This window comes from Sander lucioperca, chromosome 16, assembly GCF_008315115.2.
Source record: "Sander lucioperca isolate FBNREF2018 chromosome 16, SLUC_FBN_1.2, whole genome shotgun sequence".
In the NCBI taxonomy this organism is placed as follows: domain Eukaryota; kingdom Metazoa; phylum Chordata; class Actinopteri; order Perciformes; family Percidae; genus Sander; species Sander lucioperca.
In genome coordinates, this window is record NC_050188.1 from 14,036,304 (window position 1) to 14,048,686 (window position 12,383).

A 12,383-nucleotide genomic window follows, 5' to 3' on the forward strand; every position below is an offset into this window, starting at 1 on the left:
ACTTTAACTGTCTCCGCTGTACATGTATTTTTGTACCACCCTCTCATTCACCCTTTGTTGATGGCACAGTATTCATTCTCAACATTATCTCCCCTTTTGTTAATCCATTTCATATTCTGCACACAATGTTTGATGCTTCCTCTGTCATAAATGCTTGCGTTTCTATTCATTTCTTAATGCTGCTGACTGCTTCGTCTCTAATCAGGGATTGGTCCATTATGATTTAATTATCTCGTAGTATTGTTGATTGATTGAGTCCAGGATGGTTTTTGCTGAAAACTGCTCTACTAGACTAAATGGCTGGATAAAAGCCCAGATAAGGTTGTGTCTGGGTGGCTGACTTTATTTATTTACTTATCCCAACTTCATGGCTCACTGTGTTTATTGATGTTCCCCTTCCTATCCTGTGGTATGCTAATAATCTGCATGATGCTCTGCTGATTTCAGGAATGCCGTGGTCAACTATAGAAGCTCCCCAGTGAGAAGAGAGCCATGGGAAAAACCTCAAACAAGATCCAAACTAGATGTGAGGTAAATGCTTTGGCAACATTTGTTTCTTCCCGTTTATACCAACAAAGACTTGAATCTGAAATGGAAGAGAGAGCAAACAGCTCGAGAGCAAACAGCTCGAGAGATCACAGCTAGTGATGGAGAACATCAGCTCCAAGTATACAGAGAGACGCTAACATTTCCATGTCTCTCAGCTTCTTTTTCTTCTCGTTCTGTCTTTTTAATTTGTGCTCTCATCACAAAACACAAGTTTGTTCTTATTGACAATGCGTATTGAAGCAAAATTGTTATACTAATATAAACAGACTACTTCCCAACTGTTAGCTATCACAAAATGTTGAAAGAAGACAAAATCAGAGAGCCATCATGTGTGTTATTTAACATAATTGCATATAGGACCTCACATAACTGCTTGCATGATTACCAGTGCTCTCTCTCTTTTTCTTTCTCTTTGACAAACACACACTCTACCAAGAAAAGAAATTATATTAACAAGTATATAAGCCAACAAAAGCTGCCTTCCATCATTTGTCACCCACAGAGTCAAACCAGCAATCAGAAAACCAATCCAAAATGGTATGCATTATTTACAATTATTATATATTGTACTCATATAAAAGCCCTCAGCATGGAATAAGAACATTAAAGTGTTAGTGTACCTTTTTAAAGCTTAGACGTGCTGTGTGCTTTGTGCACATTTGTGAACAGGCACTCCCGCATATACACACACTTTCTCCTCTCCTGCTCATACATACAGGACATGCTCACACATACACACACATACTGGCCGACACAACCCAATAGCCATTGACAACAGTGCCCTAGCAACCATTGGGCATCATGCCAAGCCGCTGAGGTTGCCTGGTGGTGTGTTCCCATGGCAACGTTTTCTGCCTTTGTAAATAAGGTACAAGGAGAGCGAAGTAGAGGGGGTTTGGAGAAATTGCACCACAGAATCTCATTTTATCTTGAGAGAACTAATAATGTATGGTTTGTGACCAGCAGATACTTATCCTGGCCCTTCACCAAGCTGTACTCTGATTGAAGTGGTGCATTAGCATCGATGGGACCCTGCTACACAGGGTCAGATCCAGTTTTTTGGGACAGGGTAGAAGAATGTAATCTTCCTCACCTGTCTCTAAATTACTTCTCTTAAATACAATTGGTAAAGTAGTCATCGCACTCTAGACTCTCTTGAAGTTAAATGTGATTGTGTGTTTTCTGACAATTTATAAAAAATGTTTAGTATTTCTTTGTCTATGCATATATTTGTGTTTTCTCATCACATAGTCATTCAACCTAGTTTAAGTTAGTTACACTACACTATCACAGTTTATTTATTTTTATTTGTTGTTTTAAGAATTCTCTTAATTAAGAAACAATTATGTTTTCTTAAACAGTGTGCCCCCTATTGTAAAATCAAGCGGACCATCAGCGCTTCTTGGCCCAGAGTTTGAGAACCGCTGTCTGAGGCCTGCATTCCTGTTGAGCTGGCACTAGCCAGACGATTCATAGCTGCGGTTAACAGTTTATTTGCTGTCACTGGGCAGATTTCGCTCCTCCGTGCCCCTACATTGTTTGGATGGTGCCGTAGTCTCTTTGCATCACTTTTCAAAGACGATGAGTGGGGGAGAGTCACCTGAAGTCTTTGTTTTGTCTTTGTCTTTGCTTTTTGTGTATCTTTTGTAAAGAAAAGGTTTTTCTTTAATTGACAGTAATGTCGTGTTATGAGGCAGATGTGTGCTTGATTTCAGTAATCTTCTCTCATTAATTATCTCTCCAGTTAGTCAGTGTTTTTTTTGGGTCATGTTTCTCATGTAAAAGACCATGCAGTCTTTGCCATTTGATGGCTTTCCTCTCTGACAGTCCATTGTAGTTTCATGTATTTATTTGGTATACAATTTTAAAGATTGAAGAACAGAATGCTTATTGTTTTAATGTCACCAATTCTCACAAGTCTTGAGAGTGATTCGGTCAAAAAAGTCATGCAAAATGGCCATACATTTAGATTAGGTGAAAAAAAGCAAGAACATTTTAGATTTCATATTTTTACTTCTAATTCCACGAGTTCCTTTCCAGACTGATAATATTTTGTATTTCTGTAGAATTGCCAATTTGTAAAGTATAGATTAAAACAAATTTCTGTCAATTTTCAGCAAAGAAATTAAGATTGTGTAGTCGTTTTAATGGAAAAGCTTCAGCTGGTAGTTTTTATACAAAACCTAAAAACTTATGCAATGGATAGTCCCTCAAAATATGAGTTGTATTATTTTAGCAGGATTGACTAACAATATGTTATCGCTCAGTATCGTCTCAGCTGTTGTTAGGATAGATTAAAACATGATGATCATATGTGTGATAATCCATATCCCCAAAGTCATTATTGGAAGTGATAACAATTTGAATTAAATTAACAAACTGAATTACCGCTTAATTTAATTTAAGAGGTTTGCACAAACACTTTTAGAAGCCTGATGTTAAAACTGGCTGTAATTAAATTAGCCACTGGTAATTTACTAACAACAGGGCATTTGGGCTGATTTAATAAAATATTTAGTTCTGCTTAGCATCAAATATTTTTTATATTCTGTTGCAAAACTAACCCTTCTTCTCGTGGCCATTTTGGCCAGTTAGTTCAGCAATGTCATTATTTCATTGCTCTTTGGCCAAATTCTTATGTCGTCAAAAACTTTGGACACTGTTGTACTGAGTGCTTACAACGGTTAACACTGAGTTGCTAACTAATGCTTACTTTAGCCACTAAAACATCAGATTTGGGTTGAAATAATGTCACTGTATAGATATATTTGAGATTATTGTAGTGCACTGTAAGCACAACCTGTTTTCTTTCATATTTTGGTGATTTAGGCATAGATATACTTTGGCTCAACATGATTAAATTGTTTTCGCTCTCTCAAGAGGCCGAACTGTAATCCCCGCAAAGCTTCATCTGACCCGACACCAGCCGGGGTTCGGGCTTATGAACCACCCTGGCCTCCAGTGCAGGGGCTTCCCACCAGACTCACATTGGCACACAAACACACCCAGGCAGATTGGCAAAGAGCTGGCACAACCATGCCGCATTCATGCGTGATCCGACTGCGAATGAAGCAGTGAGAGAGGTTTAAAAGGGGGAGGAGCAGAATCAAGGGGATCAAGGGGGGAGACTTAGTTGGTATGAACAGAGAGATTGTCTGAGTAAAAAAAGAAAAAAGTTGTAAAAGATTTTGAGGCCTGAAATGTTCACTAAAGAAGGACAAATAAGAGGCACTTGGAGAGGCGGAAGGATGGCCAAAGAAAGAAAATGAAGGGTAGGCGGAGGGTGGGCTTTTAGCATGGCAGAGGGCAGTGGAGAGAGGCGAGGTGAATGGGTTTGCGTTTGGAAGCAGGCCATAAAAAAACAATCTATGTCTCTATTAAGCATATTATATATACTAGTTCACACTTGTTGACAGTTGGCTACTTGTTCATTTAATAAGGGTTAAATGTTGAATCTTTAGCACTATTACAAGTTGTGACTAATTACAAATGGCTTGTATGCCCATAATGCAATTGAACAAGACCCAATAACAGCCTTTCATCGTCATATACACATTTACCTGTGCTATGCAATACATATTAAAATGCAGTTATGGTCCTGGCAGGCAATAGAGTAAGATTTGAGGAATCAGGGATCTACCACTTTTGTGTTTGAATCCAGCTTTGTCAGTGAGGACCCAGTCATCCAAGACTTCAAGGTTGTATTTTTGGTGCATTGATCAAGCTAAATAGGAGGCCAAGCAACTCAGCTGCACAGCAGCTATCAAGTAATCAATGAGTCCTTGAGGCACACAGAAGGAGTGTCAAAACACAGCCATTGACTACTAACAACAGCCAATTTCACCTCAGCTAGATGTCGAATGTGTCGGTACGCCTCATTATTTATGGAGTATTAAAGAGATTAACTGGATAGTGCTATTACTGCAAAATGTTATCCAATTACTCACCCATTAAATCCTATTTGAAAACTGCTCTAAAATGCACCCATTTTTGCATTAGCCTGAATGTACCTTATCAAATCATATCTGACACCATACCTGAGATTCTGATGAGGGCAAAAGGAAATAAACACAGCTGCAAAACATTAACTGCACACAATCAGAAAATGCTACAATTCAAGTGCAGAAGTTGAGTCACTAACATTCATTCAATTGTCCATTCATGCATGCACTCAGTCATATTTGGCTTATATATGGCTGAAAGGAGGCATGGTCTTTTCTACAGGCATCATTAACTTTCCTCTCTGCAGCACTGCTGAACTCTGTAGGGTGCTTCACATCTGTGACACTGTTTGCCCTTGTTAATAATAAGACCTGAGGGCAGTGACGTGTTGTTCACTACTGCCGCCTTTCTGTTAGGTAACACTTGATGATAATCCTCCCCCATAAAGTCAGTTTTGTCTTTCTAAGTACACGCAGCTTTTCAAAGAATATTTTTACCTTTGTGTGATAGTCACAGTCGAGAGAAATAAAGAGGGAGAGAACAGGCACTAAGTGTTTAGGGTAAAGGTCTCAGAGTACTTCAAAGAAACCAGAAAGAAAGTATTTCATGTTCAAACTGCAGATTGCATGTTGTAAATTTGGTGAAACAGGCCCCAAGTCGTATGACAGGCAAAAGTGTTCCAAACGACCACACACGATGGTGGTGCAAAAAGCCTGCAGTATCAGAGAGGGATGAGGTGCGATAATCGTAAAATGGGGATAATGGAGCACACTTTTGGTCAGTCTCTCCTCAAAGGGATCCATGTGTTGTGCTCAGTTGTAGAAATGTAAAGAGAAGAAGAAGGGTTGAAAGTTCAAACCCCGCCTGCATTCACAACTCTGCACACCTAGACACTTGGTCTTGATTGCTGGATTGTTTCGGTAAATTACAAACATTTTAGGTACACCTTCCCCCTGATACTGCCATTGGAAAGGGTGTTTCAGACAATCGGACAATCACTTCATTTGAAGCACAGGCAAGGGAAGGGCAATTTATTTTATAGCACCTTTCGACAAAAAGGCAATTCAGAGTGTCCTACATAAGATATAAAAAGACATAAAAAGCTATTAAGACGGGATATAAAAGAAGCACAAGGCCTATCAATAGGCAAAAATGAAAACACTAAATTATGAAAGATTTACAAAAATGCCATTGCAGTTACAGTGCAGTGCGAGGTATACATAACTAATCCCAATTTAATTTATTTATTTATATTTATAAAATGTATAAAAGGCAGTGGAAATTAGAAAAAAAAATGATGAGTTGGAGCGAACTTTAGGTTACTTAACTTAACCCCGTTTTTTTGATAACAGTGAGGTGTGTGCTAGGGCCACGCCTCCTCATATAATCACAGTCGACCAGCTACTTACAAATCATTCCAGATAGGTTTCTTTCTGTGTCTCTGCAAGGAGGGATGTGTTGGTGAAACACCTCACTCTGTTATCAGAACCGGGGTTACGTTAAGTAACCTAAAGTTCTTTTTCTAATTTCGTTCATTGTTTCACTATGGGAGATATAGACCACTCCCGGATTGCATGAATCTCCCGAAGCCAAAATCATATTGAACTGAGAGTCACACTGACCCCGGCGTTGTAGCCTCCAGCCCAGCCTGTGCCAAGGACAGCCCGGAAACATCCAGCCTGTAAAACCTCACAAAAGTGTGAGGCGTAGCCCAGCTTGCCACTGCACAAATCTCCTTCACTGACACACCCCTGAAAAGGGCCCATGAAGTGGCCATGCCCCTTGTTGAATGAGCTCTCAGGCCCTGGGGGGCCTGCAAACCTTTGCACTCATAGGCCAATGATATGGCCTCCACAATCCAGTGAGACAGCCTCTGGTGGGACAACAGCTTGCCCTTATGGAGAGTAGCCCAGGACATGAAGAGCTGATCTGCTTTTCTGAACCCAGCTGTCCAACTCACATACATGTGCAGAGCCTGGACAGGGCATAACATGTGAAGTCTTTGCTCCTCTCCTGAGGAGAAAAGAGGCGGGTGAAAAGCCAAGAGCTCCACTGAGGGACACCTGTAGGCTGACTCCACCACCTTAGTCACAAAGGCTGGGTTGGGCCACAAACATACTTTAGAGAGCCCTGGGGCAAACTGCAGACAGGTAGGGCGAATAGACCAAGCCTGTTAGTCACTTACACGCTTTGCCATGGTTAAAGCCAATAGCACAGCTGTTTTAAGAGAGACAAATTTCATCCCCACTGCCTCCATAGGCTCAAACGGGTGATGAGAGAGGGTGTCCAACACGACCGACAAATCCCACAGAGGAACCAGGGGCCTGGAAACTGTGAGCTTGCGCCGTGCCCCTTTCATAAAACGACAAACTAAGGGATGGTGCCCTGCCGGCTTATCCCCGAAACCCACGTGGCAAGCTGAGACAGCAGCCAAGTACACCTTAATTGTGGAGAAAGCTTTCCCTTTATCTATCAGGTACTGCAGGAAACACAGCAGGTCCACCACAGAACACTGAAAAGGGATGGTATCCCTATGTTTGCACCACTCCTCAAAAACCCGCCACTTTCCACTGTAAAGAGAGCGGGTGGATGTTGCCCTTGCGCTCTTAATTGTGTCAATGACCTGCTCTGGCAGGCCTGATGCATTCAGGTTCCACCTCTCACGGGCCAAGCCCAGAGCGCTACGCGATCTGGGTGAGGGTGGTATATCTCCCCGCCCGCTTGGGAGAGAAGGTCTCTGTGAATGGGGAGAGGCCATGGAGCTGTATTATCTCTGCTACCCAATGCTTGTATGAGCACTGCTGCACAATCAGGATTAGCGACAGGCTCTGTCCTCTCACCCTCGCTAGGGTGGGGGAGATCAGACTGAGGGGGGGAAATGCATTAGGGCTGAACGATTAATTGCATTTGCAATTATATCGCGATATGTTAAAATATCGCAAAGGCTGCGATTTGGTCACGTGACTCGAGAAAGCATCAACTTAGCACGCTAACGCTACGCCGTACCTTGAGCAGATTTACATATGCAGTTAATGGATACAGGCACGCAGAACTGAAGGCTCGGTTAGCAACGATTAGCTATGATTAGCGGTTAGCTCCAGTTAGCTAGCTCCGTTATAAATCTATGGAGTGGAGGAGAGGGGTAACAACCAGACTCTGATAAATGACGTTCGGGGAGCTTTCACAGCAGCGTGGCCGCGTTGTTTCAACAGTTTTATTAGTACAGTTAATCCCATGGCAAGAACACCAGCAACATGCTACTACTAGCGTAACGATAGCCTCTCTGAGAAAGTGCAACGTTGTGACCCTGTCATGCATACGGGCACGCAACTTCATGAGGGGAGGGGCTGGAGGCAGCTCCTCTGTTTGCGCTGTAAAAAATACACCGTTTCATATATATTTTTTACTTATTTAACTGTCTAGTTCAAAGACAGTATTTAAAATGTGCAATCAACTAAATAATCTAAATACTACTAAGTGTGGTAAAGCCACATATTTGTTTTTATATTTTTGCAATCGGCACTTGAGTGTGATTTGTTTCTGACTTTCATATGAATGTTTACACCAGGCTTGGTCAGTGCTCAATATACTACTGTGACTGAGGTAGTTCAATAAAAGATGTCATTCATATAAATTCATGCATCCCCTAATTTCATTATCACATACAGGCCTGGCCTCCAGGAAAGAACAGTTTGTTTAATCTATTTAATCTTGTGTTGTTAATGCTATACAATGATTTATTGCTTGTCTTTGTTGAATAATACAGAAGACAAAGAGCTTAAAAAACAATCGCATATTGAATCGCAATTGCAATATTTTTGAAAAAAATCGCAATTAGATTATTTTCAAAAATCGTTCAGCCCTAAAATGCATAGAGTAGCACATTTGGCCATGGGTGGGCTAGAGCATCCATACCCAGCGGTGCATTTATGCCTGACAGAGAGAAGAACACTGGACACTGCATGTTTTCCTCTACTGCTGCACCTGTGGGTGGAGAGTCCACTCTCCGTACAGAGGATTCCCCCGTAACAGGAGATCTGCACCCCTGTTTAGAACGCCTGGCATGTGTGTTGCTCGAAGAGACAGCAGTCTCCTGCTGCTCCACAAAATCACCATGCGAGCTAACTTGTGCAACTGCAGTGAGTGAGTGCCGCCCTGGTGGTTGACGTACGCAACCACAGTGGAATTGTCTGTTTATACTAAAACATGATGACCTTGGAGAAAGTGCAGAAAATGTTTCAGAGCCAGAAACACCACCATAAGCTCCAAGACATTTATGTGAGCCTGGGCTAACCTCCGGTTCCATGTGCCATTCACTGTTCTCCGTAACAGCGCTGCTCCCCATCCTGACAGGGACGTGTCCGTTGTCATGGTTACTCTGGATGACACCGCCCTTAGCGGGACGCCTGATGCGAGAGCCACCGTGTCTCTCCATGGGTGGAGGGCTGCTATGCACGCCAGAGTTATTTTCACCCTTTGGTTGAGATGACGGTGTGGGCAGAGGCGTAATGCAGCAACCCAACGCTAAAAGCCCCAAATGTACCACAGACACTACTGACGCCATAAGGCCGAGCAGGCGCAGGCATAGTCTGAACGACACAGCTTTGCTCAGCCGGAGAGACATTGTACCATTGGCGCTAATCTCCCCTCCGATAGCGTGACGCGGTTGGAGAGGGAGTTTATTTTGAGACCTGAATATTCCGTATATTGCGCAGGGTCTACTCTGCTCTTTGCCCAGTTTATGTTGAACTCCAAATCCCTGAGATGATTTATCACCGTAGTAGAATCTCTGACTGCCTGCTCCCATGAGTGGGAGCAGACCAGATAGTCGTCTATGTACGAAAATATTCTGATTCCTTAACGGAGACAGCGCTGCCTCCACACACTTGAACTTGAACACCCTCGGTGCTAACGACAGCCCGAATGGGATGGCTTGGTATTTGTAGGCTCTGCCCCGATACGCAAACCTGAGAAATGTTCTGTGTGCGGGATAAATGGCGATGTGGAAATATGCATCTGAAAGATCTGTTGTCACAAACCAATCCCCCGGGCGGATTGAACGACAGCACTTTGTGTGTTAACATCCTGAATGTGTATTTTCGTAGGTGTTTAACACACGGAGATCTAAAATCGGGCGAAGTGACGAGCTCCCTTTCTTGGGAATGAGGAAATAGCGGGAGTAAAACCCTTAAAGTGTTACCTCGCTCGGCACAGCTCTGATCGGTTGTTTGTTTAATAGAGATGTTATTTAAGGTTGTATACAGTATAAATATACAACCTTAGCAGGCGCGTTGTGACACGTTAGCCTGTCGGCAAGATTAGCACACAGGGTTTAGCCCGAGCTAACGTTAACCGTGTACCGAAAAAGTTAGCCCGTCGTAACACATTAGCTCACTCCAGGTACCCGGTCCAGCTAACAGACGAATGCTAACTAAACCCAGGGAGGCTCGCCGTAACGCGTTAGCCAGAGGGTAAAAGAGTTACACAGCTTAGCAAACCGATAAACAAATACCGACTAGCCGACACAAGAGCAGTTTGCCTTGACACGGACACTGCTTTCAAACTGTGTAACCACAAGGTAAAAACTTCTTGCGAAGTACTTACTCAGCAAATCCAGACTGGGTCGGGAACTGCGTTCGGCGACGTAGTCCTTAATGGTCCATCTGTGAACTGTTTAACAGATAACCAACCAAGCTAGCCTAGAAGTGCTGAGGGAGCTTAATATAGTTTCTTCACGGGAAAAAAGCGAGAATGATTTGTAAGGAGCTGGTCGACTGTGATTATATGAGGGGGCGTGGCCCTAGTACAGTTCGACCTGTCTGTCACAGCCAGACGTGGTGTCATTGGAGCTTCCATAGTTGGTCACGCCAAGGCGATTCCCATATGTATCCCATAGGTTCTGTGTGAAACACAGAATAAAGTTAGAAAAAGAACCTCACGTTTTAAAGGAAGTTTGTTTCAGAGATGGTGGTGCAAAGGCATAATGAGGCCTTTATTCTTACACTGTGAGGGTTTGCTACTTTTCTTTGTCTTAAACAATAGCAAACTAAATATCTTTGCATTTTGGAGCATTGGTGTTGGTCAGACCAAACAATCCACTTGAGGATGTCACCGTGCAGACTGATCTCATGAAGTGGCGTATGTATGACACGCCAATTCATATGCCATTATTGGCGTATTATCAAGATGCATACTCGCTTTTTAGCGTGTTTATCAATGCCGTTTGGCCTCCATTGACTCGATTGCGTGTGAATTTACGCCGTAGCGAGTAATACGAAAGGGCAAAAGTCTGCATCAGGAGGTTGGTCGGGGTGGTGGATGGGTAAAACACAAGACTTTCACCCAGGAGACCGGGGATCGTGTCCCGCGTGTCACGTTTCCTAAAGTCAACCGTCACTTTCTTCTTTTCCTAAACCCAACACAGTTATTGTTTTCCTAAACCCAACCCGTTCGCCGTGATGCTTATTCCTCGAGCCGTCTTTCCTGCTCCGTCTCTGTGTCGCTCTTACATTGTTGTCCCTGGCAACCGATAGCGTAGGATCCCAAAATGGTGGGGGGGCTCAGACACCTCCCAAATCGTCACGTGACAGCAAGCTACCATGACGTATGTCCTCATTGTCAATAGGGCGTAGACATACACACGGATAACTCAGAATGCGTACAGATAACAAAGTGGCATGTATGTTTACACAAAGTCATGATGTCATGTTGCACCTTGAGCTGTCGTTTTTACTATTACCTGACATTTTATAGGCAAAACGTTTCATTGAAGAACTAATCTGCAGATTTATCATTAATGAAAAAGAAACGTTAGTTGCAGCCTTAATGTATTATTAAATCTTAAGAATATTTGTGTTGGTATACAACCATAGACAAGTAAGAAAGAGAAATGTTGTTCCTTCAACCAGCTGAAGGCGAGATATCTAATATCAGCCTTCTTCAGACACCATGACAGTACTGTAATCTAACTATTGGTTCAGTGAAATGAAAACCGAAGAGGAGTATTCGACTTTAACCTCAGAATGACAATGAAGTGTGCTCTCTAGTGCTGTATCAAGTCTTTGAGAATAAGGAAGATTCCACTAGCTCCATTTGCAGAAGTAGGTCAGGCAGACGCCCACAGTAAGCAACTGCAGGTTAAGTGCTTGTCTTTGTATTCAGAGACAGTGAAGGTCTGCCTTGGCCTCTGGTGGGGGGTGGGGGTGGTCTATGTACAGCGTCTACCCACAAGAGGGAGACAAGTCCACAAAAATGCATATAGTGCAGTTAGTTAGACAGTCTCAGCTATAACGTCTTGAAATTCCAACAGTGTCACAATATTAAACTTTAATCTTGTAGTTTTTTGTCTTATCTTTTTATAACATGTTAATCTGAAACATAGCTTCATCATAAATATATGAGATTATGAATGGAACAAGAACCAAGGAAGTGACAGATGACAGAAACAGACAAACAGACAGGAGTAAAAGACAAGAAGATTGCACGGAAGAAGAAGCGCTGGCCCTGCTCCGGTGCTCTGCAGTTTGAGGTAGTTGGTTGTATGGTTTCGCATCATAAACAGCCTGGAGATAACTGTACAACCTTCTAGCTTTCCCTGCGGTGTCACACAGACTTCACACAAAGGACATCACTCTTTATGCCTCTTGAGGTGGTAAGTACGAAGACTGGCCTGAAACAGGACAGAACGTTTTTAGGGGTGTAGTTAAATTATATATATTATATACATTGTATTTAAGTGTAGTGTACTACAGTATGTTCTCTCTTTGTTCTCATTCACTTGAAAACATTTTTTTAAACCTTTTACTTGTTCAAGGTCTGTTTTTACTAAGGGTCTGGTGGATGTCTTCTGCAGTGATGAACAAAAAGATTATAAAATCTAAAATAATTCAACG

General features: G+C 42.5%; 1 protein-coding gene and 1 pseudogene across 1 annotated transcript in view; one reads left to right on the forward strand and one right to left on the reverse strand.

Moving 5' to 3' along the window:
* LOC116047349 (serine/arginine repetitive matrix protein 2-like) overlaps positions 1–12,383 on the forward strand; it is a 39,005-nt gene that overhangs the window by 11,189 nt on the left and 15,433 nt on the right. The window contains exon 3 of the mRNA XM_035993134.1: positions 448–531. The gene's annotated coding sequence lies outside the window, so the exon portion shown is untranslated. The remainder of the gene's footprint in view (positions 1–447; positions 532–12,383) is intronic.
* On the reverse strand, positions 6,053–9,298 carry LOC118493492 (annotated as a pseudogene).